Here is a 24,285-nt window from a genome sequence, read left to right as displayed (position 1 = left end):
CTCATCTACAGCCACACCACACTGTATATGCCTCTTCTTACATTCCGCTGCACTTATTGTGGGGTAGCCGCAATCCCTTCTGCTGTACGGTTCCACATTACATTGTTTCTTGTCACTTCCTGTTGATGCAGTAAGGAAACATCCAGGAATTACAGCAGCTTAGTTTTTTTTTTTTTTAACTGGGGCAATTTAGCTAGATCACAGGGCAATTTAGCTCCTTTGGTCCTTTTTTAGGACCAGTTAATCAGACAGTTGAGCAAACTGAAAAACAGCTAACAGGAAATTTCCACTTAAATGGTATTTTCTAATCTTATCTGACCATGACTAAGAATAAAGGATACACAAGATAAACTCTTAGAGCCATGGACCTTATCCATGTTTAAGCTCCATCAAATCTGTAATCAATAGCACTACATGCTCCCACTTTACCACTGTACTATATACTCTACCTGTGTTTTTAAGGTAAAAACACCATTTAACCCCAGTGACACTTGAATTAAAGCAGCAGCCTCTGGAATAGCATTCCTTAGCATTAATCCCAGGAAATCTGCAATCTTCACGCTCTTTGATAGCCATGCTACATTGCTGTTTACTTGGATGGAGCAGAGAGCACAACATCAGGACATAGGAAATATTACAATGCATGATAAGAAAGGTGTGAGCTCTACAGCAAGGCCTCTAACCCTTTGCCAGTGCCAAATACATAGGGCTTAACTCAGATCTGATCACAGCAGCAAATTTATTAGCTAAAACCATGTACACTGCAGGGGGGGGGGGTGTATAATATGTGCAGAGAGAGTTAGATTTTGGTGCGGTGTGTTCAAACTGAAATCTAAATTGCAGTGTAAAAACAAAACAGCCAGTATTTACCCTGCACACAAACAATATAACCCACCTAAATCTCTCTGCAAATGTTATATCTGCCCCCCCCCCCATCCCTGCAGTGCACATGGTTTTGCCCACTAGCTAACAAATTTGCTGCATCTGGGAATTACAGCAGCTTAATATTTCTTTTTACAGAAGGTTCAGCAAATTAAATTATTTAGTGAAATACTGTAATCATAACAGTTACAGGGATATTGTAGGTAGATTTATTGTCAGTGGATAAATGTAAAAATTAAACCCTTAGGCATAGTTCCAAAATGCTGTCATTGCAATCCAGATTTTAAGGATATCATGCTTGAGCACAGGTGACTTAATTAGAACTTCGGTCAATGTGAATTAACCATTGGACTCAACCATGGTTATCCTTAAAACCCAGGGGTCTATTTAAGATCGATCTTAATCGATGTTGGGCTTCCAGGTTGAAAAAAACACACACATTTGTTTTCACATTAAACAGACTTCCACATGAGAAAGCAGCAAGGATGCAGTGGCGTTAATGTTTCCTGGTGTCAACTTGTATTATTTCAGTAGACATTGAAATGAGGATGCATCTTGCTGCCTTTCCAATGAAGCAAGTTTAATTTAGTAATAGGTGAAAAACCATCCTTACAAAGGTGTTAATCAGAGACTTGGCTTTGTGGACACTTTTCAGAGAACAAATTTGTTAGCATAAAAATAAAGCCAGAAAATGAAGAGCTGTTTAATCACTCGATTGGATTTTTCTGCCAGCATATTTTTTTTCTCTGCAACCCACTGCTAAATTGTGCTTCCTAGCTGTTTTTTATAAAATCACTGAATCAAATCTAACTCTGATTACATCAGAGAAGGCCATGTACCCTACACCATAAGAGGAGGTTTGAAATTTTGACTTGTCTACTTAAATATCACCAAAATCTGATCACAAGGTTAATTACGTCCCTGGGTGGGATTGAACCACCAACCTTTTGGTTAATAGCCAAACACACTAACCAATTGCGCCACAGAGACACTTTGCAAAAGTCCATACTGACAAAGGCTAATAAGCATTCATCTAAAACGTTTCCTAGAAAAACTTTAAAAAGTCAATAATCTGGAGAGTTTTTGTAAGATGTTTCTTCCATCAACCAACGAAGAAACACATTGGTACTTTCCCATGATGAGTGAGTGCTTCAGGATCTCTTGCACTTACATGTGCAGCAGAGTACTGCAATGGAAGCATGCTGGGCCCATAACCCAGAGGTAGGCAGATTTAAACTATCCTCTGCTATATGCATTTTTTTTTGTTAATTAAAGTAATCCAAAACTGGGATTGATATTTTGTCTCTTTTATTTTTACTTAAAGTACAATAACTTTTACCATTTTAATTTGTTTTAATAGTATATTGACAGTATTATTTTCTTTCAAAAATCCACTTCATTTTCTTTACCCTATTATTAAAATGGTAATTGAAGAAGAGGAATTGTTGCTTTGACTGCAGCATTCCCGGGGTTAACTGGTGTTTCTTCAAGTCACAAGGTATGGAGCTGCTGTATAGTTACTCGCAAGTCAGTAGTTGTATGATGCTCACACCTGTTAAGCTGGATACACACAGAATGCCCTACACAGGGGGTGAAATGAGCGCCACCCCCACCCCCCGTACGTTCAGCACACATCACGCTGTGCTGAGCGGGGGGAGAGATGTGTGCTGAGCAGTTCGCTCAGCACACATCTCTCCCCAAAATCGGGCCGTGAATACGGACCTTTAAACTGGATCCACACTTAGATTATCTGTCCAATTTTTTTTTCTAGTTGAAACAAAATTATGCTAATATGTGGCAGCAAATTACAATTGACCATTTGTTCACAAACACTGGAAAACATCCAAAAATGGTCATTTAGATAAATTGGTTAAATCCATTTCATTTAGCTAATTTATCCAAACTACCTTTATTGTATCTTTGTGGGTGAATGATGTGTGGGTCAGTGTTGAGGGTGGTGGAGGAGATGGTTAATAGGCACAGCAGGGTGTGGACAGTCAAATAGTGTGCTTAGAGGTTCAGAGTCATTGTATGAGACTCTGGCAACAGTGACTTGATGAGTCTGGTGTCCATAGGGTGGGACGCATTAACCTTTTTATGCTATTGAAATAGTTCTCCTCCTGACCGACGCAGTTCCTTGCTCCGAGGTTGGTGTATTGTCCTGTTGCAGCGCCTCTCCACTGTGGTCACAGTGAGCTGTGTGGTGTTGCTGGCGCATGCCAATCTCCCCCCAACCTCCCTCTTGCATTTCAGACCTACGTACGCATGATGGGATCTTGTATGATATGCGCGTGTGCTGTAGAGATGAAAGTGGGGGTGAGGAGGCAGATCGTGAGATGGGGAAACTTTGTGGACTGTTAGCGAAGGGGAGCACTGGGCAATCTGAGTTGCAAAGAGGGCAGCAGAAGAGGTTATTGCATGTGCACTGGTGACAGGTCTATCCTTGGTGGCCAGCCTCAGTGGCAAAGGGGTACATGAGCTAGTGTCCCTTGACCAGCCATGTACCATGGCCACCTCCCTACCTCCTATATATTCTCCCTGATCTGTCACTTTGTTATGGTCTGCTGCTGGCACTGGTGTATCGTCCTGCAGTTGCCGTCTCCGCCCATTGCTGTGACTTCCCCCAGAGTTAGCCACACAGAGTATTGAGTATAAGTGTATACAGCGCTAACAAAAAACTGGATATGGGAAATTAATAATCACAATTTATTATAAAACATTGTTGCAACAATTAAATTCATATATAAAAAAAAGGAGGGGGACAATACTTTGTCAATAAAAAGTAAAAATATATATATATAGGGCAGGCACAGCAATTTTTGTTTGATAAATTACCACACGAGGAAGCCGAATAGGTACACTGGTGCAAGTCCTTGGAATAGTAGCCACAGTCCTAGGGAGCAGTTTGCAGTGCTAGCAGATAAAGTCCAAATGAAAAAGGCCGATCTTTATGATGTTTGATCCGGACTGAGGTGCGTCCTGTCAGATTGTTGGATCTTTCTGTGCCTTGTGGACATCCGCTATTTTTCCCAATTTGCTGGTGGACTTCTAGGCTGGTTTCCAGGTTCCAAAAGTGATTCCAGTGGTATACGGCTCCTCAGAACCAACGCGTTTCGCTGTATTCACAGCTTTTTCACTTGAAAAAGCTGTGAATACAGCGAAACGCGTTGGTTCTGAGGAGCCGTATACCACTGGAATCACTTTTGGAACCTGGAAACCAGCCTAGAAGTCCACCAGCAAATTGGGAAAAATAGCGGATGTCCACAAGGCACAGAAAGATCCAACAATCTGACAGGACGCACCTCAGTCCGGATCAAACATCATAAAGATCGGCCTTTTTCATTTGGACTTTATCTGCTAGCACTGCAAACTGCTCCCTAGGACTGTGGCTACTATTCCAAGGACTTGCACCAGTGTACCTATTCGGCTTCCTCGTGTGGTAATTTATCAAACAAAAATTGCTGTGCCTGCCCTATATATATATATTTTTACTTTTTATTGACAAAGTATTGTCCCCCTCCTTTTTTTTATATATGAATTTAATTGTTGCAACAATGTTTTATAATAAATTGTGATTATTAATTTCCCATATCCAGTTTTTTGTTAGCGCTGTATACACTTATACTCAATACTATTTACCCAGGGACTAACTATCCCTTTAAAACAGCAGCTGAAAAGGATAAGCATATCCTCTTAACAGCGCCGGACTAATTACCTTGGTAATTTATTTTTTTGCACTTAGCCACACAGAGTGACAGATCTGGGAAAATATATAGGAGATCATTACTTTCACTTGCAGCCTACCTTATTTTTTGCAGCCTAGCATGCTCCTGACCCCTTCTCTCACTAATACTTATACAACATTCATGAACTCATCTTAAGGTTTCTTTATTATTCAGTCACACTGTCTTGGATCCAAACCATTTCCTGTGGCATTGCAGTCAAACAATTGAGCTATTTACCCTTGCATAGAAAGGTATAATCTAAGCTAGAGAATTCTATTTGGAGCTCACCTTGTACTTTGTGAAGAAATAATCAGCTTTGTGGCTGAGCAGATATATGGAGTGTGTGGCTGCACACTGCATTGATCTGCTGAGTTGCAATGCTAATATTTTTTTTTTTTGCAAAGTACCAATAGCTTCATTGTGAAGGTGGAAAGAAGGGTGTTACGGCATGGAATGTACAAACTGCGAGACCCTGCTGGTAGCGCCTTTGTCTATTTAGTAGGAAGGGCACGTAACAGCCGGGGGGCAATGGAGGAAGCCCCTTTAGGGCTGGAGCCCGGCGGCAACTGACTCCGTTGTCTCTGGCAGTTCCGCCCCTGGACTAGAGGAATGGTCAAGAACATGGCAACATTTAATGCCAAAAAATGCAAAATCATACACGTCTCAAAAATGCAAAGGCTAACTATAATATTAAGGGCATTATAATGGCAAGAGGAAAGCTATCTAAGTATTACTATTTCAGGTAAGCAATGTAACAAAGCAATAGGAAAGGCAAGTCAGATGCTTGTTTGCATAGGTTAAAGAACCAGTAGCAGAAAAAAGTAATACAGGTTGAGTATCCCATATCCAAATATTCCGAAATACGGAATATTCCGAAATACGGACTTTTTTGAGTGAGACTGAGATAGTGAAACCTTTGTGTTTTGATGGCTCAGTGTACACAAACTTTGTTTAATACTCAAAGTTATTAAAAATATTGTATTAAATGAACTTCAGACTGTGTGTATAAGGTGTATATGAAACATAAATGAATTCTGTGAATGTACACACACTTTGTTTAATGCACAAAGTTATAAAAAATATTGGCTAAAATGACCTTCAGGCTGTGTGTATAAGGTGTATATGAAACATAAATGCCTTCTGTGCTTAGATTTAGGTCCCATCACCATAATATCTCGTTATGGTATGCAATTATTCCAAAATACAGAAAAATCCGATATCCAAAATTCCTCTGGTCCCAAGCATTTTGGATAAGGGATACTCAACCTGTAATGCCACTGTATAGGTCCTTGGTACAGCCACATTTAGAATCCTGTGTTCAGTTCCAGAAGCCATATCTCCAGAAGGCTGTAAATACATTAGGGCAACTAAAATTGTGCATGGCCTACATCACAAAACTTACCTGGAAATACTAAAAAATGTTGATGTGTATAGTTTGGAGAAGGGAAGAGGGAACATACAGTAATAGAAACATTTAAATATATAGAGAGGAATGTAATAGGGTGTGAGAATCAGAAAGTGAGAGATTTTGTGTTTTTTCCTGTTGTTTTTTTTTTTTTGTTTGATTGTTTGTTTTTAAAGTGGCAATCCTTTACATGGCAAAACCAGGTTGATATTTGCCATGTAAAGGATTGCCACCGTGGGCATGTGTAGAAGGGGCACTGCTACTGTTGGCATTATGTGTGTAAGCTGCACTGATATGGTGGTTATGTGTATAAAGGGCACTGCGACTGTGGGTATTATTATTATTATTATTACATGCGGTGTAATGACAATAAGATAGTGCTACTGTGTGGCGTATTTTGATTTGGGGTGCTATTGTGTGGCCATGCCCCTTCCTTGTGATACCACACCTTCTTTTTTTAAGGAGCGCACTGTCCCTTTATTAAGTATTGGAGAGAGGGCCCAAATTAATAGTTTGCAGGGAGGCGCCAAACACCCTAGCACTGGCCCTTTGGTAGGGGACAGGATTTGCTTCTGCTTGTGCACATATGTTATGATTGCCAGCCAACAGCACTGGTTTTGCCTATAACACTAACTATAAATATTTTGAATTGGTCCTGGACCACCAATCCAAGGCACCCCTGCAAGTGTCCTGAGGCACCCCAGGGTGCAGTTTGAGAACCACTGGTCTAGTGAGTACCCAGGATAATTATTGTAGCTGGTCTGCGGGTAACAGCTCTCAGATCCACTTCTAGAAAAAAATGCAGCAATGTAATTTGAGTGACAAACTGCAGAGATGAACCCTTTCTGTGACTGCTGCACAGGGATCACACAAACTCTATTCATAGGGCTGACTTCACTTAGGGGAGATGTTCTCACCCCGCAAAGAAGTGCGAGTATATACCGCACTTACGGTACCATTGGATTTACAGATATTTTCTTGCAATACACTATGGGGGTCATTCTGAGTTGATTGCTCGCTAGCAGTTTTTAGCAGCCATGCAAACGCATTGTCGCTGCCCACTGGAGAGTGTATATTCACTTTGGAGAAGTGCGAACACTTGAGCAGCAGAGCGCCTGCAAAATCGTTTCAAAATAAGACCAGCACTGTAGTTACACTTCGTGTGCGTTGATTCTAACAACCGAGGGACGGCTTTTGATGTCACACACCCATCCAGCGAATGCCCAGCCACGTCTGCATTTCTTCTGCCACGCCTGCATTTTTCCAAGCACTCCCTGAAAACGGTCAGTTGCCACCCAGAAACGCCCTCTTTCTGTCAATCTCCTTGTGGCCTGTTCTGTGATTGGAATAATCGCTAGAACTAGTGCAAAACCACAATGGACTTTGTACCCGTACGATGCACATGCACATTACGGAGCATGCGCATGCACAGATTAGCCATTTTTTTTCAACTGATTGCTACGCAGCGAACAACGGCAGCATGCGATCAACTCGGAATGACCCCCTATATACATAGAAACATGGATTTTTTACTGCAGGAATTATGGTTAGTTTAGGGGTATCGGTTAGGGTCAACAGAGGTGTAGCTAGGGGTCCAAGCGCCCCTGGCAAAGTAAGGGACTGGCGCCCCCCCTTTCGATAAAGCATTGCAGTCCATTGGCGGTTACCATGTTGGAGCCACAGCAACTGACCCCCTCCCCCACACGCTGCCCTACATCATCGGCTGGGATTCACTGTTGGTGTGAAGCCACTGGGAACAGTCTGGTAGCATTAGCAGCAGTCTGTGTCATAGATAGGGAAGGCAGAAGGTTAACTAGCTAATAGCAGTCTGTTGGCAGCAGAGGCTGGGCGGGGGGCTGAGAATGAGCCAACGCTGATCAATGTCCAGTCTGCTTAGACAAAAATATTTTGTGATCAGGGCTGGTTCTAGACCAAAGGAGCCAATGGCAAAAATTTCCTTTGGCACCCCCCCCCCCACACACATACACACACACCAAAAAAAAACATATCCCAGTTTAACATAACGCTATGTGGTGCAAGGTGTGGAGCTGGTTACTTGTATCAGACCTCTGACATTTGCCTTTTCACCCATATTGCATACTTTTTCTTGCAGGTTGTGTCTTAATTCAAGAAGTGTTCTAAGTACTTCAGCTTAGTATCTTTACTGACCCCTCTTTACCCCACACTACATAACTGACCCCTCTATACCCTACACTACATCACTGACCTTTCTATAACCATCACTGCATTACTGACCCCTCTATACAGTACACTGACCTCTATATACCTGCTAGTACATCCCTGATGCCTATATTCCCTAAGCTAAATCCCTGATGCCTCTATTCCCTACGCTACATCCCTGACGCCTCTATTCCCTATGCTACATCCCTGACGCCTCTATACCCTACGCTACATCCCTGATGCCTCTATTCCCTACGCTACATTCCTGATGCCTCTATAACCTACGCTACATCCCTGACGCCTCTATACCCTACGCTACATCCCTGACGCCTCTATACAGTACAATGCATTACTGATCCCTCTAGACCATATATCCTCATTACATCAGAGAGATAGTGAAACACTGGAAAAAATAAGGATAAAGTGGACTACAGAAACTGATGCTCTAAACAAAGGAGAGAGAGAGAAAAGCACAAGGGAAAGTGGGCAATCGGAACACCATAGAGAGAGGAGAGATAGAAATGCCTGAAAAAGTAAAGGGGGTTGGGTATGGCATCCGGCGCTCGGGATTCCAGCAGTCACATGATACCTAATCCTAACCCTCTGGGGGGGTGGCGGATAGGGCTAACCCTCAGGGGGTGGCAGCTAGGACTAACCCCCCCCCCCTCCTAGTGCCTTCCCTAACACCCGCTCCCCCGGTCCTAACCCTCCCTCCAATACTCGCCTTCGGGATGTTGGCTGTCTGTGTGCCGGCACCAGTCTCCCAAGTGGTGTCAGGATTCCAACATCGGTCAAATGACCGCCGGTATACCGTCTGCCGGGATGGTAAATGTATCCTGAGGACAGGTAGTGAGTGTGGAGGGATAGGTGGTTCAGTAAAATGTAACAGCTCAAACTGCGATCATTCACTGATAAATTGATTTATAGCTCTCCCTTTTTAACCATTGCAGTCATAAAAGCAATGTTTTTTAAACTTTTAAATAAAGCTTGTTAGCAATGCATCCCCAGCACACTGTATATGCTGGGAGATGTAGTTCTCAATATGAAAACATTTAATTACTGTATGAACTAGAGATGAGCGGGTTCGGTTTCTCTGAATCCGAACCCGCCAGAACTTCATGTTTTTTTTCACGGGTCCGAGCGACTCGGATCTTCCCGCCTTGCTCGGTTAACCCGAGCGCGCCCGAACGTCATCATGACGCTGTCGGATTCTCGCGAGGCTCGGATTCTATCGCGAGACTCGGATTCTATATAAGGAGCCGCGCGTCGCCGCCATTTTCACACGTGCATTGAGATTGATAGGGAGAGGACGTGGCTGGCGTCCTCTCCATTTAGAATTAGAATAGATTAGAGAGACACTTGATTTACTAATTTTGGGGAGCATTAGGAGTACTCAGTAGTGTACAGTGCAGAGTTTTGCTGATAGTGACCAGTGACCACCACTTTTATTTATAATCCGTTCTCTGCCTGAAAAAAGCGATACACAGCACACAGTGACTCAGTCACATACCATATCTGTGTGCACTGCTCAGGCTCAGGCCAGTGTGCTGCATCATCTATTATCTATATATAATATTATATATATCTGTCTGACTGCTCAGCTCACACAGCTTATAATTGTGGGGGAGACTGGGGAGCACTACTGCAGTGCCAGTTATAGGTTATAGCAGGAGCCAGGAGTACATAATATAATCCGTTCTCTGCCTGAAAAAAGCGATACACAGCACACAGTGACTCAGTCACATACCATATCTGTGTGCACTGCTCAGGCTCAGGCCAGTGTGCTGCATCATCTATTATCTATATATAATATTATATATATCTGTCTGACTGCTCAGCTCACACAGCTTATAATTGTGGGGGAGACTGGGGAGCACTACTGCAGTGCCAGTTATAGGTTATAGCAGGAGCCAGGAGTACATAATATATTATATAGTGAGTGACCACCAGACACACAGTGCAGTTTATTTAATATATCCGTTCTCTGCCTGAAAAAAGCGATACACACAGTGACTCAGTCAGTCACATACCATATCTGTGTGCACTGCTCAGGCTCAGGCCAGTGTGCTGCATCATCTATATATATTATATATCTGTCTGACTGCTCAGCTCACACAGCTTATAATTGTGGGGGAGACTGGGGAGCACTACTGCAGTGCCAGTTATAGGTTATAGCAGGAGCCAGGAGTACATAATATTATATTAAAATTAAACAGTGCACACTTTTGCTGCATGAGTGCCACTGCCAGTGTGACTAGTGACCAGTGACCTGACCACCAGTATATAATATTAGTAGTATACTATCTCTTTATCAACCAGTCTATATTAGCAGCAGACACAGTACAGTGCGGTAGTTCACGGCTGTGGCTACCTCTGTGTCGGCACTCGGCAGCCCGTCCATAATTGTATATACCACCTAACCGTGGTTTTTTTTTCTTTCTTTATACATACATACTAGTTACGAGTATACTATCTCTTTATCAACCAGTCTATATATTAGCAGCAGACACAGTACAGTGCGGTAGTTCACGGCTGTGGCTACCTCTGTGTCGGCACTCGGCAGCCTGTCCATAATTGTATATACCACCTAACCGTGTTTTTTTTTTCTTTCTTTATACATACATACTAGTTACGAGTATACTATCTCTTTATCAACCAGTCTATATATTAGCAGCAGACACAGTACAGTGCGGTAGTTCACGGCTGTGGCTACCTCTGTGTCGGCACTCGGCAGCCCGTCCATAATTGTATATACCACCTAACCGTGGTTTTTTTTTCTTTCTTTATACATACATACTAGTTACGAGTATACTATCTCTTTATCAACCAGTCTATATTAGCAGCAGACACAGTACAGTGCGGTAGTTCACGGCTGTGGCTACCTCTGTGTCGGCACTCGGCAGCCCGTCCATAATTGTATATACCACCTAACCGTGGTTTTTTTTTCTTTCTTTATACATACATACTAGTTACAAGTATACTATCTCTTTATCAACCATTCTATATATTAGCAGCAGACACAGTACAGTGCGGTAGTTCACGGCTGTGGCTACCTCTGTGTCGGCACTCGGCAGCCCGTCCATAATTGTATACTAGTATCCAATCCATCCATCTCCATTGTTTACCTGAGGTGCCTTTTAGTTGTGCCTATTAAAATATGGAGAACAAAAATGTTGAGGTTCCAAAATTAGGGAAAGATCAAGATCCACTTCCACCTCGTGCTGAAGCTGCTGCCACTAGTCATGGTCGAGACGATGAAATGCCAGCAACGTCGTCTGCCAAGGCCGATGCCCAATGTCATAGTACAGAGCATGTCAAATCCAAAACACCAAATATCAGTAAAAAAAGGACTCCAAAACCTAAAATAAAATTGTCGGAGGAGAAGCGTAAACTTGCCAATATGCCATTTACCACACGGAGTGGCAAGGAACGGCTGAGGCCCTGGCCTATGTTCATGGCTAGTGGTTCAGCTTCACATGAGGATGGAAGCACTCAGCCTCTCGCTAGAAAAATGAAAAGACTCAAGCTGGCAAAAGCAGCACAGCAAAGAACTGTGCATTCTTCGAAATCCCAAATCCACAAGGAGAGTCCAATTGTGTCGGTTGCGATGCCTGACCTTCCCAACACTGGACGTGAAGAGCATGCGCCTTCCACCATTTGCACGCCCCCTACAAGTGCTGGAAGGAGCACCCGCAGTCCAATTCCTGATAGTCAGATTGAAGATGTCAGTGTTGAAGTACACCAGGATGAGGAGGATATGGGTGTTGCTGGCGCTGGGGAGGAAATTGACCAGGAGGATTCTGATGGTGAGGTGGTTTGTTTAAGTCAGGCACCCGGGGAGACACCTGTTGTCCGTGGGAGGAATATGGCCGTTGACATGCCAGGTGAAAATACCAAAAAAATCAGCTCTTCGGTCAGTTCGGTGTGGAGGTATTTCACCAGAAATGCGGACAACAGGTGTCAAGCCGTGTGTTCCCTTTGTCAAGCTGTAATAAGTAGGGGTAAGGACGTTAACCACCTCGGAACATCCTCCCTTATACGTCACCTGCAGCGCATTCATAATAAGCCAGTGACAAGTTCAAAAACTTTGGGTGACAGCGGAAGCAGTCCACTGACCAGTAAATCCCTTCCTCTTGTAACCAAGCTCACGCAAACCACCCCACCAACTCCCTCAGTGTCAATTTCCTCCTTCCCCAGGAATGCCAATAGTCCTGCAGGCCATGTCACTGGCAATTCTGACGAGTCCTCTCCTGCCTGGGATTCCTCCGATGCATCCTTGCGTGTAACGCCTACTGCTGCTGGCGCTGCTGTTGTTGCCGCTGGGAGTCGATGGTCATCCCAGAGGGGAAGTCGTAAGCCCACTTGTACTACTTCCAGTAAGCAATTGACTGTTCAACAGTCCTTTGCGAGGAAGATGAAATATCACAGCAGTCATCCTACTGCAAAGCGGATAACTGAGGCCTTGGCATCCTGGGTGGTGAGAAACGTGGTTCCGGTATCCATCATTACTGCAGAGCCAACTAGAGACTTGTTGGAGGTACTGTGTCCCCGGTACCAAATACCATCTAGGTTCCATTTCTCTAGGCAGGCGATACCGAAAATGTACACAGACCGCAGAAAAAGAGTCACCAGTGTCCTAAAAAATGCAGCTGTACCCAATGTCCACTTAACCACGGACATGTGGACAAGTGGAGCAGGGCAGGGTCAGGACTATATGACTGTGACAGCCCACTGGGTAGATGTATGGACTCCCGCCGCAAGAACAGCAGCGGCGGCACCAGTAGCAGCATCTCGCAAACGCCAACTCTTTCCTAGGCAGGCTACGCTTTGTATCACCGCTTTCCAGAATACGCACACAGCTGAAAACCTCTTACGGCAACTGAGGAAGATCATCGCGGAATGGCTTACCCCAATTGGACTCTCCTGTGGATTTGTGGCATCGGACAACGCCAGCAATATTGTGTGTGCATTAAATCTGGGCCAATTCCAGCACGTCCCATGTTTTGCACATACCTTGAATTTGGTGGTGCAGAATTTTTTAAAAAACGACAGGGGCGTGCAAGAGATGCTGTCGGTGGCCAGAAGAATTGCGGGACACTTTCGGCGTACAGGCACCACGTACAGAAAACTGGAGCACCACCAAAAACTACTGAACCTGCCCTGCCATCATCTGAAGCAAGAAGTGGTAACGAGGTGGAATTCAACCCTCTATATGCTTCAGAGGTTGGAGGAGCAGCAAAAGGCCATTCAAGCCTATACAATTGAGCACGATATAGTAGGTGGAATGCACCTGTCTCAAGTGCAGTGGAGAATGATTTCAACGTTGTGCAAGGTTCTGATGCCCTTTGAACTTGCCACACGTGAAGTCAGTTCAGACACTGCCAGCCTGAGTCAGGTCATTCCCCTCATCAGGCTTTTGCAGAAGAAGCTGGAGGCATTGAAGGAGGAGCTAACACGGAGCGATTCCGCTAGGCATGTGGGACTTGTGGATGCAGCCCTTAATTCGCTTAACAAGGATTCACGGGTGGTCAATCTGTTGAAATCAGAGCACTACATTTTGGCCACCGTGCTCGATCCTAGATTTAAAGCCTACCTTGGATCTCTCTTTCCGGCAGACACAGGTCTGCTGGGGTTGAAAGACCTGCTGGTGACAAAATTGTCAAGTCAAGCGGAACGCGACCTGTCAACATCTCCTCCTTCACATTCTCCCGCAACTGGGGGTGCGAGGAAAAGGCTCAGAATTCCGAGCCCACCCGCTGGCGGTGATGCAGGGCAGTCTGGAGCGACTGCTGATGCTGACATCTGGTCCGGACTGAAGGACCTGACAACGATTACGGACATGTCGTCTACTGTCACTGCATATGATTCTCTCAACATTGATAGAATGGTGGAGGATTATATGAGTGACCGCATCCAAGTAGGCACGTCACACAGTCCGTACTTATACTGGCAGGAAAAAGAGGCAATTTGGAGGCCGTTGCACAAACTGGCTTTATTCTACCTAAGTTGCCCTCCCACAAGTGTGTACTCCGAAAGAGTGTTTAGTGCCGCCGCTCACCTTGTCAGCAATCGGCGTACGAGGTTACATCCAGAAAATGTGGAGAAGATGATGTTCATTAAAATGAATTATAATCAATTCCTCCGCGGAGACATTGACCAGCAGCAATTGCCTCCACAAAGTACACAGGGAGCTGAGATGGTGGATTCCAGTGGGGACGAATTGATAATCTGTGAGGAGGGGGATGTACACGGTGATATATCGGAGGGTGAAGATGAGGTGGACATCTTGCCTCTGTAGAGCCAGTTTGTGCAAGGAGAGATTAATTGCTTCTTTTTTGGGGGGGGTCCAAACCAACCCGTCATATCAGTCACAGTCGTGTGGCAGACCCTGTCACTGAAATGATGGGTTGGTTAAAGTGTGCATGTCCTGTTTTGTTTATACAACATAAGGGTGGGTGGGAGGGCCCAAGGACAATTCCATCTTGCACCTCTTTTTTCTTTTCTTTTTCTTTGCATCATGTGCTGATTGGGGAGGGTTTTTTGGAAGGGACATCCTGCGTGACACTGCAGTGCCACTCCTAGATGGGCCCGGTGTTTGTGTCGGCCACTAGGGTCGCTAATCTTACTCACACAGTCAGCTACCTCATTGCGCCTCTTTTTTTCTTTGCGTCATGTGCTGTTTGGGGAGAGTTTTTTGGAAGGGACATCCTGCGTGACACTGCAGTGCCACTCCTAGATGGGCCCGGTGTTTGTGTCGGCCACTAGGGTCGCTAATCTTACTCACACAGCTACCTCATTGCGCCTCTTTTTTTCTTTGCGTCATGTGCTGTTTGGGGAGGGTTTTTTGGAAGGGACATCCTGCGTGACACTGCAGTGCCACTCCTAGATGGGCCCGGTGTTTGTGTCGGCCACTAGGGTCGCTAATCTTACTCACACAGCTACCTCATTGCGCCTCTTTTTTTCTTTGCGTCATGTGCTGTTTGGGGAGGGTTTTTTGGAAGGGACATCCTGCGTGACACTGCAGTGCCACTCCTAGATGGGCCCGGTGTTTGTGTCGGCCACTAGGGTCGCTAATCTTACTCACACAGCTACCTCATTGCGCCTCTTTTTTTCTTTGCGTCATGTGCTGTTTGGGGAGGGTTTTTTGGAAGGGCCATCCTGCGTGACACTGCAGTGCCACTCCTAGATGGGCCCGGTGTTTGTGTCGGCCACTAGGGTCGCTAATCTTACTCACACAGCTACCTCATTGCGCCTCTTTTTTTCTTTGCGTCATGTGCTGTTTGGGGAGGGTTTTTTGGAAGGGCCATCCTGCGTGACACTGCAGTGCCACTCCTAGATGGGCCCGGTGTTTGTGTCGGCCACTAGGGTCGCTAATCTTACTCACACAGCTACCTCATTGCGCCTCTTTTTTTCTTTGCGTCATGTGCTGTTTGGGGAGTGCACGCTGAGATCAATAAATGCACAGCCAAATGGCTTTGCACAGCCTACACCATTGGACTTAAGTAGAAGACTATTACAAGTGAAACCAATAATTGAAATCTGTAACCACACCCCACCCCCTCAAATGCCAGGCAATAAATTACCTTAAAAACAACAACCAGGCATTCCACAAAGATTAAACTGGGTCTATATCATTCAAAACTTTAAAAAAGTACTTAAAAATCACATACTATGCGATAATGTTTCAATTTGCATTACCCAGCAGAATTAGCTTTGCATATATAGATATAGTGCAGCAGAATATATTGGTGGTTGTAGTCAATTGTAATTACCTGTAGGTGACAAGAAGAGAAGAAACGTCAATTCACAATCGATATCAGCTGAATATAAATTAACGCTGATTGAACGCTGCTGTTATGTGTCAATTTTATCACGCTTTGATAAAAATGCACGCTTGGATCAATAAATGCACAGCCAAACGGCTTTGCACAGCCTACACCATTGGACTTAAGTAGAAGACTATTACAAGTGAAACCAATAATTGAAATCTGTAACCACACCCCACCCCCTCAAATGCCAGGCAATAAATTACCTTAAAAACAACAACCAGGCATTCCACAAAGATTAAACTGGGTCTATATCATTCAAAACTTTAAAAAAGTACTTAAAAATCACATACTATGCAATAATGTTTCAATTTGCATTACCCAGCAGAATTAGCTTTGCATATATAGATATAGTGCAGCAGAATATATTGGTGGTTGTAGTCAATTGTAATTACTCAGCAGAATTAGCTTTTCATATATAGATATAGTGCAGCAGAATATATTGGTGGTTGTAGTCAATTGTAATTACCCAGCAGAATTAGCTTTGCAAATATAGATATAGTGCAGCAGAATATATTGGTGGTTGTAGTCAATTGTAATTACCCAGCAGAATTAGCTTTGCATATATATAGTGCAGCAGAATATATTGGTGGTTGTAGTAAATTGTAATTACCCAGCAGCAGCTCTACTGCACTCAACATCACCAGTGCTCACAATATATATAATGCTATATACTATGCCATAGTGGTGCTTACTATATAACACCCCCTACTGCGTTCCCCCTGGCAATGAGCATGACACCCAGAGAGTGAAACCCCTGGCAATGAGCATGACACCCAGCACGTGAAACTCTTGGCATTGAGCAGTTTTTGTAAAAGTAATTAGAAGCTTTACTGTAGGGCATAGTGTATCACAGATATTGTGGTGAGTGACATAATATGTTCCAAAGGGCATTAATGTGTGGGGCTTACCCTGCACAGAAACAAAATAACTCACCCAAATCTAACTCTTTCTGCACATGTTATATCTGCCTCCCCTGCAGTACACATGGTTTTGCCCAACTGCTAACAAAATTCCTGCTGCGATCAACTTGGAATTACCCCCATCGATTGATGTTTTCACACTGCTCGTGTATATAAGACATAGGGCCTAATTCAGTTTGGATCGTAATACGCGTTCCAACCGCAAAAACTATGAAGAGGATGGGGGCATATACGCAGGGTCCATCCTGTGCATGTGCCTACATTTTCTCCGGGTGCCCCGCAGAAAATACGAATGCCTCTGCCTGTCAATCAGTAGAGGGCGTACCTTCGCAGGTATATCGCGATCATGAGCCATGTCTCCCATTTTTGTCATTATAGGTGCTCTGTGAGCTGCTGGCCATGCCCCAGCCCCTCTGTCTCCCGTGAATAGAGATTGAGGCTTATTCAGACCAGATCGCTTCAATTTATTTTCACCCAGCGGGCAATCTGGTTTGCATTGCACATGCGTATGCGCCACAATGCGTAAGTGCGACGGCCCGGAGATCACAAGAAGATTGACAAGAAGAGGGTGTTTGTGTGGGTGGCAACTGAATGTGTCTAGGGAGTGTCCGGAAAAACACTGGAGGGACCCGGCGTTTTGTGGGAGGATTTGTGACGTCACCTCAATGGCTGAGTAAGTGCTGAGCTGTGCAGCTCTTGTGCACATGTGATCACACACCTGCACAGCAAATTTTCCCTTCCGCTGTAGGCGACAACTACCTGATTACAGGGATGCAAAAAACACACCCTAGCGATCAGGTCTGAATTACCCACAATGTGCATATTTGCAGAGCAACAAGCTACAGGGAGCCTTCCACCCCCCATCCACCCCCTTCCCCATGGGAAGGGGGGGGGGGTGTTTGGGTTAGCTGGACATTCCCCAAAAAAGTGACTGTCCTGCAAAAATTGGGATAGTTGGGAGGTATGTTCAAATACATTTATTGTTTTGCATGCAGGGTAAATACTGGCTTCTTTGACATTTAGCCACAAATGCTGCACAGCTGAATTACAGTATTACACTGCAATTAACAGTTATGCTAGGACATTCCCCCTCCCAAATCTACCTCTCTCTGCATGTTACATCTGTCCCACAGTGGCGTGCGGTGAGGTCAGTGGCTAGTGAGGCACTACAGCCATAATGTCCGCCGAATCCTGCCCATGACCCTTAGCCAATGCCCGCTACTGCCTCTGAGCCGATACCCGCTGCCACCGCCAATGGCTTACAAACTCGCCCACAATCAACTGACCCAGCCCTCCGCACTATCCTGACTTCTCCCGTCTGCTTACTTTGTGCTTTCCAATGCACAATGCAAACTACAGGTAGTACTGCAGGGCCCACACCCTTTTACTTGCCTTACAGAGCAGCTCTGGGGCTGTTACAGAGCCCAGCTGCTGCAAGAAATCAGCTTGAATGCTTCAGGGGCTGGGGCATAGCCAACATGAGCCCCACACCGAAGGAGGGTGGAGGTGTTTAATGCGAACTAGGGGTCATCCAAGCGCCGCAAAAGGCCGCCATGCCCTGCACGCCCCTTTTCTCTTTTCATATGCAGACGAGAGTTGAAGCCAACTTTGACCCACTGCTTGGATGGCATTACCATATGCAAATCAATCTGCTGCAGGCCTTCCCCCAGGAATGCTTGCACTAGTTGTTGCATTTGGTTTGTTGTTTGGGGGTGCTTCAGTATTAGGCAGCCTTCTGCCCTCCCATGTTCATCTGAAAATATGTGTTCTCCCTGCAGTTGTTGTCCCCAGATGAGAGTTCCCTTGTGCTGCCTCAGTTGAATCGCCTTTACTTGACAGAGATGTGCCTGAGCAGCGGCCCTCCCCAGCCCTATCTCAAATCATACTTATTTTGCATAGGAGATACCATGGTCATGAAGATTGTTTTCCCAGGGTGAGGTTCATTCATTGCATTCTGGGTATGCTGACCCCTGTGATTTCCCCAAATGTGGGAAACTCGACTGCATTATTTGTGGTAGTGGGGGACTGTGTTTGTGCTTTCCTCTGGTCAGCTCTGGTAAAAGTCAGATTTCTTTGTCTCAGATCTTCCTCTAGCCTTGTTCTTCTTTCGAGAGTTCCCTTGTGCTGCCTCAGTTGGATCTCCTTCACTTGACAGGGGGGTGCACGAGCAGCGACCCTCCCCAGCTCTAGCCCAACTCCTACTTACCTGCCAGGTGAGATACTATGATCAGGAAGGTGCTTCTCCCAAGGCAAGGCTCACCCATTGCACTCTGGGTGTGCTGCTCCTGCGATTTCCCCAAATGTGGGACACTTGACTGCATAATTTGTGTTTCCTCTGGTCGGCTCTCATATAATTCAGATCTCTTTGTCTCAGGTCTTTCTCCAGCCTAGTTTGCTGTCTGTTTCCACTTCTCTTTTCTTGAGCCGCTCCCTTCTATGCCCTTGCGCACTATCCTGACCTCTCCCGTCTGCTTACTTTGTGCCTTCCAACGCACAATGCATACTACAGGTAGTGCTGCAGGGCCCACACCCTTTTACATGCTTTACAGAACAGCTCTGGAGCTGTTACAGTGCCCAGCTGCTGCAAGAAATCATCTTGAATGCTTCACGGGCTGGGGCATAGCCAACATGAGCCCCACACCGAAGGAGGGTGGAGATGTTTAATGCGAATTAAGGGTCATCCAAGCGCCACAAAAGGACGCCATGCCCTGCACATCCCTTTTTTCTTTTCATATGCAGACGAGGGTTGAAGCCAACTTTGACCCACTGCTTGGATGACATCACCATATGCAAATCCATCTGCTGCAGGCCTTCCCCCAGGAATGCTTGTACTAGTTGTTGCATTTGGTTTGTTGTTTGGGGGTGCTTCAGTATTAGGCAGCCTTCTGCCCTCCCATGTTCATCTGAAAATATGTGTTCTCCCTGCAGTTGTTGTCCCCAGATGAGAGTTCCCTTGTGCTGCCTCAGTTGAATCGCCTTTACTTGACAGAGATGTGCCTGAGCAGCGGCCCTCCCCAGCCCTATCCGAAATCATACTTATTTTGCATAGGAGATATCATGGTCATGAAGATTGTTCTCCCAGGGTGAGGTTCATTCATTGCATTCTGGGTATGATGACCCCTGTGATTTCCCCAAATGTGGAAAACTCGACTGCATTATTTGTGGTAGAGGGGGACTGTGTTTGTGCTTTCCTCTGGTCAGCTCTGGTAAAAGTCAGATTTCTTTGTCTCAGATCTTCCTCTAGCCTTGTTCTTCTTTCGAGAGTTCCCTTGTGCTGCCTCAGTTGGATCTCCTTCACTTGACAGGGGGGTGCCCGAGCAGCGACCCTCCCCAGCTCTAGCCCAACTCCTACTTACCTGCCAGGTGAGATACTATGATCAGGAAGGTGCTTCTCCCAGGGCAAGGCTCACCCATTGCACTCTGGGTGTGCTGCTCCTGCGATTTCCCCAAATGTGGGACACTTGACTGCATAATTTGTGTTTCCTCTGGTCGGCTCTCGTATAATTCAGATCTCTTTGTCTCAGGTCTCTCTCCAGCCTAGTTTGCTGTCTGTTTCCACTTCTCTTTTCTTGAACCGCTCCCTTCTATGCCCTTGCGCACTATCCTGACTTCTCCCGTCTGCTTACTTTGTGCCTTCCAACGCACAATGCGAACTACAGGTAGTGCTGCAGGGCCCACACCCTTTTAGTTGCCTTACAGAGCAGCTCTGGAGCTGTTACAGTGCCCAGCTGCTGCAAGAAATCAGCTTGAATGCTTCAGGTGCTGGGGCATAGCCAACATGAGCCCCACACCGAAGGAGGGTGGAGGTGTTTAATGCGAATTAGGGGTCATGCAAGCGCCGCAAAAGGCCGCCATGCCCTGCACATCCCTTTTTTCTTTTCATATGCAGACGAGGGTTGAAGCCAACTTTGACCCACTGCTTGGATGACATCACCATATGCAAATCCATCTGCTGCAGGCCTTCCCCCAGGAATGCTTGCACTAGTTGTTGCATTTGGTTTGTTGTTTGGGGGTGCTTCAGTATTAGGCAGCCTTCTGCCCTCCCATGTTCATCTGAAAATATGTGTTCTCCCTGCAGTTGTTGTCCCCAGATGAGAGTTCCCTTGTGCTGCCTCAGTTGAATCGCCTTTACTTGACAGAGATGTGCCTGAGCAGCGGCCCTCCCCAGCCCTATCCCAAATCATACTTATTTTGCATAGGAGATATCATGGTCATGAAGATTGTTCTCCCAGGGTGAGGTTCATTCATTGCATTCTGGGTATGATGACCCCTGTGATTTCCCCAAATGTGGGAAACTCGACTGCATTATTTGTGGTAGTGGGGGACTGTGTTTGTGCTTTCCTCTGGTCAGCTCTGGTAAAAGTCAGATTTCTTTGTCTCAGATCTTCCTCTAGCCTTGTTCTTCTTTCGAGAGTTCCCTTGTGCTGCCTCAGTTGGATCTCCTTCACTTGACAGGGGGGTGCCCGAGCAGCGACCCTCCCCAGCTCTAGCCCAACTCCTACTTACCTGCCAGGTGAGATACTATGATCATGTAGGTGCTTCTCCCAGGGCAAGGCTCACCCATTGCACTCTGGGTGTGCTGCCCCTTTGATTTCCCCAAATGTGGGAAACTTGACTGCATAATTTGTGTTTCCCCTGGTCGGCTCTCATATAATTCAGATCTCTTTGTCTCAGGTCTCTCTCCAGCCTAGTTTGCTGTCTGTTTCCACTTCTCTTTTCTTGAGCCGCTCCCTTCTATGCCCTTGCGCACTATCCTGACTTCTCCCGTCTGCTTACTTTGTGCCTTCCAACGCACAATGCGAACTACAGGTAGTGCTGCAGGGCCCACACCCTTTTACTTGACTTACAGAGCAACTCTGGAGCTGTTACAGTGCCCAGCTGCTGCAAGAAATCAGCTTGAATGCTTCAGGGGCTGGGGCATAGCCAACATGAGCCCCACACCGAATGAGGGTGGAGGTGTTTAATGCGAACTAGGGGTCATCCAAGCGCCGCAAAAGGCCGCCATGCCCTGCACGCCCCTTTTCTCTTTTCATATGCAGATGAGGGTTGAAGCCAACTTTGACCCACTGCTTGGATGACATCACCATATGCAAATCCATCTGCTGCAGGCCTTCCCCCAGGAATGCTTGTACTAGTTGTTGCATTTGGTTTGTTGTTTGGGGGTGCTTCAGTATTAGGCAGCCTTCTGCCCTCCCATGTTCATCTGAAAATATGTGTTCTCCCTGCAGTTGTTGTCCCCAGATGAGAGTTCCCTTGTGCTGCCTCAGTTGAATCTCCTTTACTTGACAGAGATGTGCCTGAGCAGCGGCCCTCACCAGCCCTATCCCAAATCATACTTATTTTGCATAGGAGATACCATGGTCATGAAGATTGTTCTCCCAGGGTGAGGTTCATTCATTGCATTCTGGGTATGCTGACCCCTGTGATTTCCCCAAATGTGGGAAACTCGACTGCATTATTTGTGGTAGTGGGGGACTGTGTTTGTGCTTTCCTCTGGTCAGCTCTGGTAAAAGTCAGATTTCTTTGTCTCAGATCTTCCTCTAGCCTTGTTCCTCTTTCAAGAGTTCCCTTGTGCTGCCTCAGTTGGATCTCCTTCACTTGACAGGGGGGTGCCCGAGCAGCGACCCTCCCCAGCTCTAGCCCAACTCCTACTTACCTGCCAGGTGAGATACTATGATCATGAAGGTGCTACTCCCAGGGCAAGGCTCACCCATTGCACTCTGGGTGTGCTGCTCCTGCAATTTCCCCAAATGTGGGACACTTGACTGCATAATTTGTGTTTCCCCTGGTCGGCTCTCGTATAATTCAGATCTCTTTGTCTCAGGTCTCTCTCCAGTATAGTTTGCTGTCTGTTTCCACTTCTCTTTTCTTGAGCCGCTCCCTTCTATGCCCTTGCGCACTATCCTGACTTCTCCCGTCTGCTTACTTTGTGCCTTCCAATGCACAATGCAAACTACAGGTAGTGCTGCAGGGCCCACACCCTTTTACTTGCCTTACAGAGCAGCTCTGGGGCTGTTACAGTGCCCAGCTGCTGCAAGAAATCAGCTTGAATGCTTCAGGGGCTGGGGCATAGCCAACATGAGCCCCACACCGAAGGAGGGTGGAGGTGTTTAATGCGAACTAGAGGTCATCCAAGCGCCGCAAAAGGCCGCCATTCCCTGCACGCCCCTTTTCTCTTTTTTGATATGCAGACGAGGGTTGAAGCCAACTTTGACCCACTGCTTGGATGGCATTACCATATGCAAATCAATCTGCTGCAGGCCTTCCCCCAGGAATGCTTGCACTAGTTGTTGCATTTGGTTTGTTGTTTGGGGGTGCTTCAGTATTAGGCAGCCTTCTGCCCTCCCATGTTCATCTGAAAATATGTGTTCTCCCTGCAGTTGTTGTCCCCAGATGAGAGTTCCCTTGTGCTGCCTCAGTTGAATCTCCTTTACTTGACAGAGATGTGCCTGAGCAGCGGCCCTCCCCAGCCCTATCCCAAATCATACTTATTTTGCATAGGAGATACCATGGTCATGAAGATTGTTCTCCCAGGGTGAGGTTCATTCATTGCATTCTGGGTATGCTGACCCCTGTGATTTCCCCAAATGTGGGAAACTCAACTGCATTATTTGTGGTAGTGGGGGACTGTGTTTGTGCTTTCCTCTGGTCAGCTCTGGTAAAAGTCAGATTTCTTTGTCTCAGATCTTCCTCTAGCCTTGTTCTTCTTTCGAGAGTTCCCTTGTGCTGCCTCAGTTGGATCTCCTTCACTTGACAGGGGGGTGCACGAGCAGCGACCCTCCCCAGCTCTAGCCCAACTCCTATTTACCTGCCAGGTGAGATACTATGATCAGGAAGGTGCTTCTCCCAGGGCAAGGCTCACCCATTGCACTCTGGGTGTGCTGCTCCTGCGATTTCCCCAAATGTGGGACACTTGACGGCATAATTTGTGTTTCCTCTGGTCGGCTCTCATATAATTCAGATCTCTTTGTCTCAGGTCTTTCTCCAGCCTAGTTTGCTGTCTGTTTCCACTTCTCTTTTCTTGAGCCGCTCCCTTCTATGCCCTTGCGCACTATCCTGACCTCTCCCGTCTGCTTACTCTGTGCCTTCCAACGCACAATGCATACTACAGGTAGTGCTGCAGGGCCCACACCCTTTTACATGCTTTACAGAGCAGCTCTGGAGCTGTTACAGTGCCCAGCTGCTGCAAGAAATCATCTTGAATGCTTCAGTGGCTGGGGCATAGCCAACATGAGCCCCACACCGAAGGAGGGTGGAGATGTTTAATGCGAATTAGGGGTCATCCAAGCGCCACAAAAGGACGCCATGCCCTGCACATCCCTTTTTTCTTTTCATATGCAGAC

At 46.0% G+C, this 24,285-nt stretch overlaps 10 non-coding genes and 1 pseudogene across 10 annotated transcripts; 10 read left to right on the top strand and 1 right to left on the bottom strand.

Annotated features, from left to right (window-relative positions):
• Nucleotides 1–1,798: 1,798 nt before the first annotated feature.
• Nucleotides 1,799–1,872, bottom strand: TRNAN-AUU (transfer RNA asparagine (anticodon AUU)). Its single transcript has one exon. It is a non-coding gene; the product is annotated as a tRNA-Asn (tRNA).
• A 16,952-nt stretch (nt 1,873–18,824) lies between these two features.
• On the top strand, nt 18,825–18,988 carry LOC135020955 (U1 spliceosomal RNA). The gene has a single exon (XR_010218288.1). It is a non-coding gene; the product is annotated as a U1 spliceosomal RNA (small nuclear RNA).
• A 152-nt stretch (nt 18,989–19,140) lies between these two features.
• On the top strand, nt 19,141–19,303 carry LOC135020983 (U1 spliceosomal RNA). Its single transcript, XR_010218316.1, has one exon. It is a non-coding gene; the product is annotated as a U1 spliceosomal RNA (small nuclear RNA).
• Nucleotides 19,304–19,974: 671 nt separating this feature from the next.
• LOC135020974 (U1 spliceosomal RNA) lies at nt 19,975–20,138 on the top strand. Its single transcript, XR_010218307.1, has one exon. It is a non-coding gene; the product is annotated as a U1 spliceosomal RNA (small nuclear RNA).
• Nucleotides 20,139–20,290: 152 nt separating this feature from the next.
• LOC135020980 (U1 spliceosomal RNA) lies at nt 20,291–20,453 on the top strand. The gene has a single exon (XR_010218313.1). It is a non-coding gene; the product is annotated as a U1 spliceosomal RNA (small nuclear RNA).
• Nucleotides 20,454–21,124: 671 nt separating this feature from the next.
• Nucleotides 21,125–21,288, top strand: LOC135020972 (U1 spliceosomal RNA). The gene has a single exon (XR_010218305.1). It is a non-coding gene; the product is annotated as a U1 spliceosomal RNA (small nuclear RNA).
• A 152-nt stretch (nt 21,289–21,440) lies between these two features.
• Nucleotides 21,441–21,582, top strand: LOC135021004 (U1 spliceosomal RNA; annotated as a pseudogene).
• A 692-nt stretch (nt 21,583–22,274) lies between these two features.
• On the top strand, nt 22,275–22,438 carry LOC135021020 (U1 spliceosomal RNA). Its single transcript, XR_010218349.1, has one exon. It is a non-coding gene; the product is annotated as a U1 spliceosomal RNA (small nuclear RNA).
• A 152-nt stretch (nt 22,439–22,590) lies between these two features.
• On the top strand, nt 22,591–22,753 carry LOC135020985 (U1 spliceosomal RNA). Its single transcript, XR_010218318.1, has one exon. It is a non-coding gene; the product is annotated as a U1 spliceosomal RNA (small nuclear RNA).
• A 673-nt stretch (nt 22,754–23,426) lies between these two features.
• LOC135021015 (U1 spliceosomal RNA) lies at nt 23,427–23,590 on the top strand. Its single transcript, XR_010218344.1, has one exon. It is a non-coding gene; the product is annotated as a U1 spliceosomal RNA (small nuclear RNA).
• Nucleotides 23,591–23,742: 152 nt separating this feature from the next.
• On the top strand, nt 23,743–23,905 carry LOC135021008 (U1 spliceosomal RNA). The gene has a single exon (XR_010218338.1). It is a non-coding gene; the product is annotated as a U1 spliceosomal RNA (small nuclear RNA).
• The last annotated feature ends 380 nt before the right edge of the window (nt 23,906–24,285 follow it).

Source organism: Pseudophryne corroboree, unplaced genomic scaffold, assembly GCF_028390025.1.
Source record: "Pseudophryne corroboree isolate aPseCor3 unplaced genomic scaffold, aPseCor3.hap2 scaffold_364, whole genome shotgun sequence".
NCBI lineage: Eukaryota > Metazoa > Chordata > Amphibia > Anura > Myobatrachidae > Pseudophryne > Pseudophryne corroboree.
This window is presented reverse-complemented; position numbering and strand designations above follow the sequence as displayed.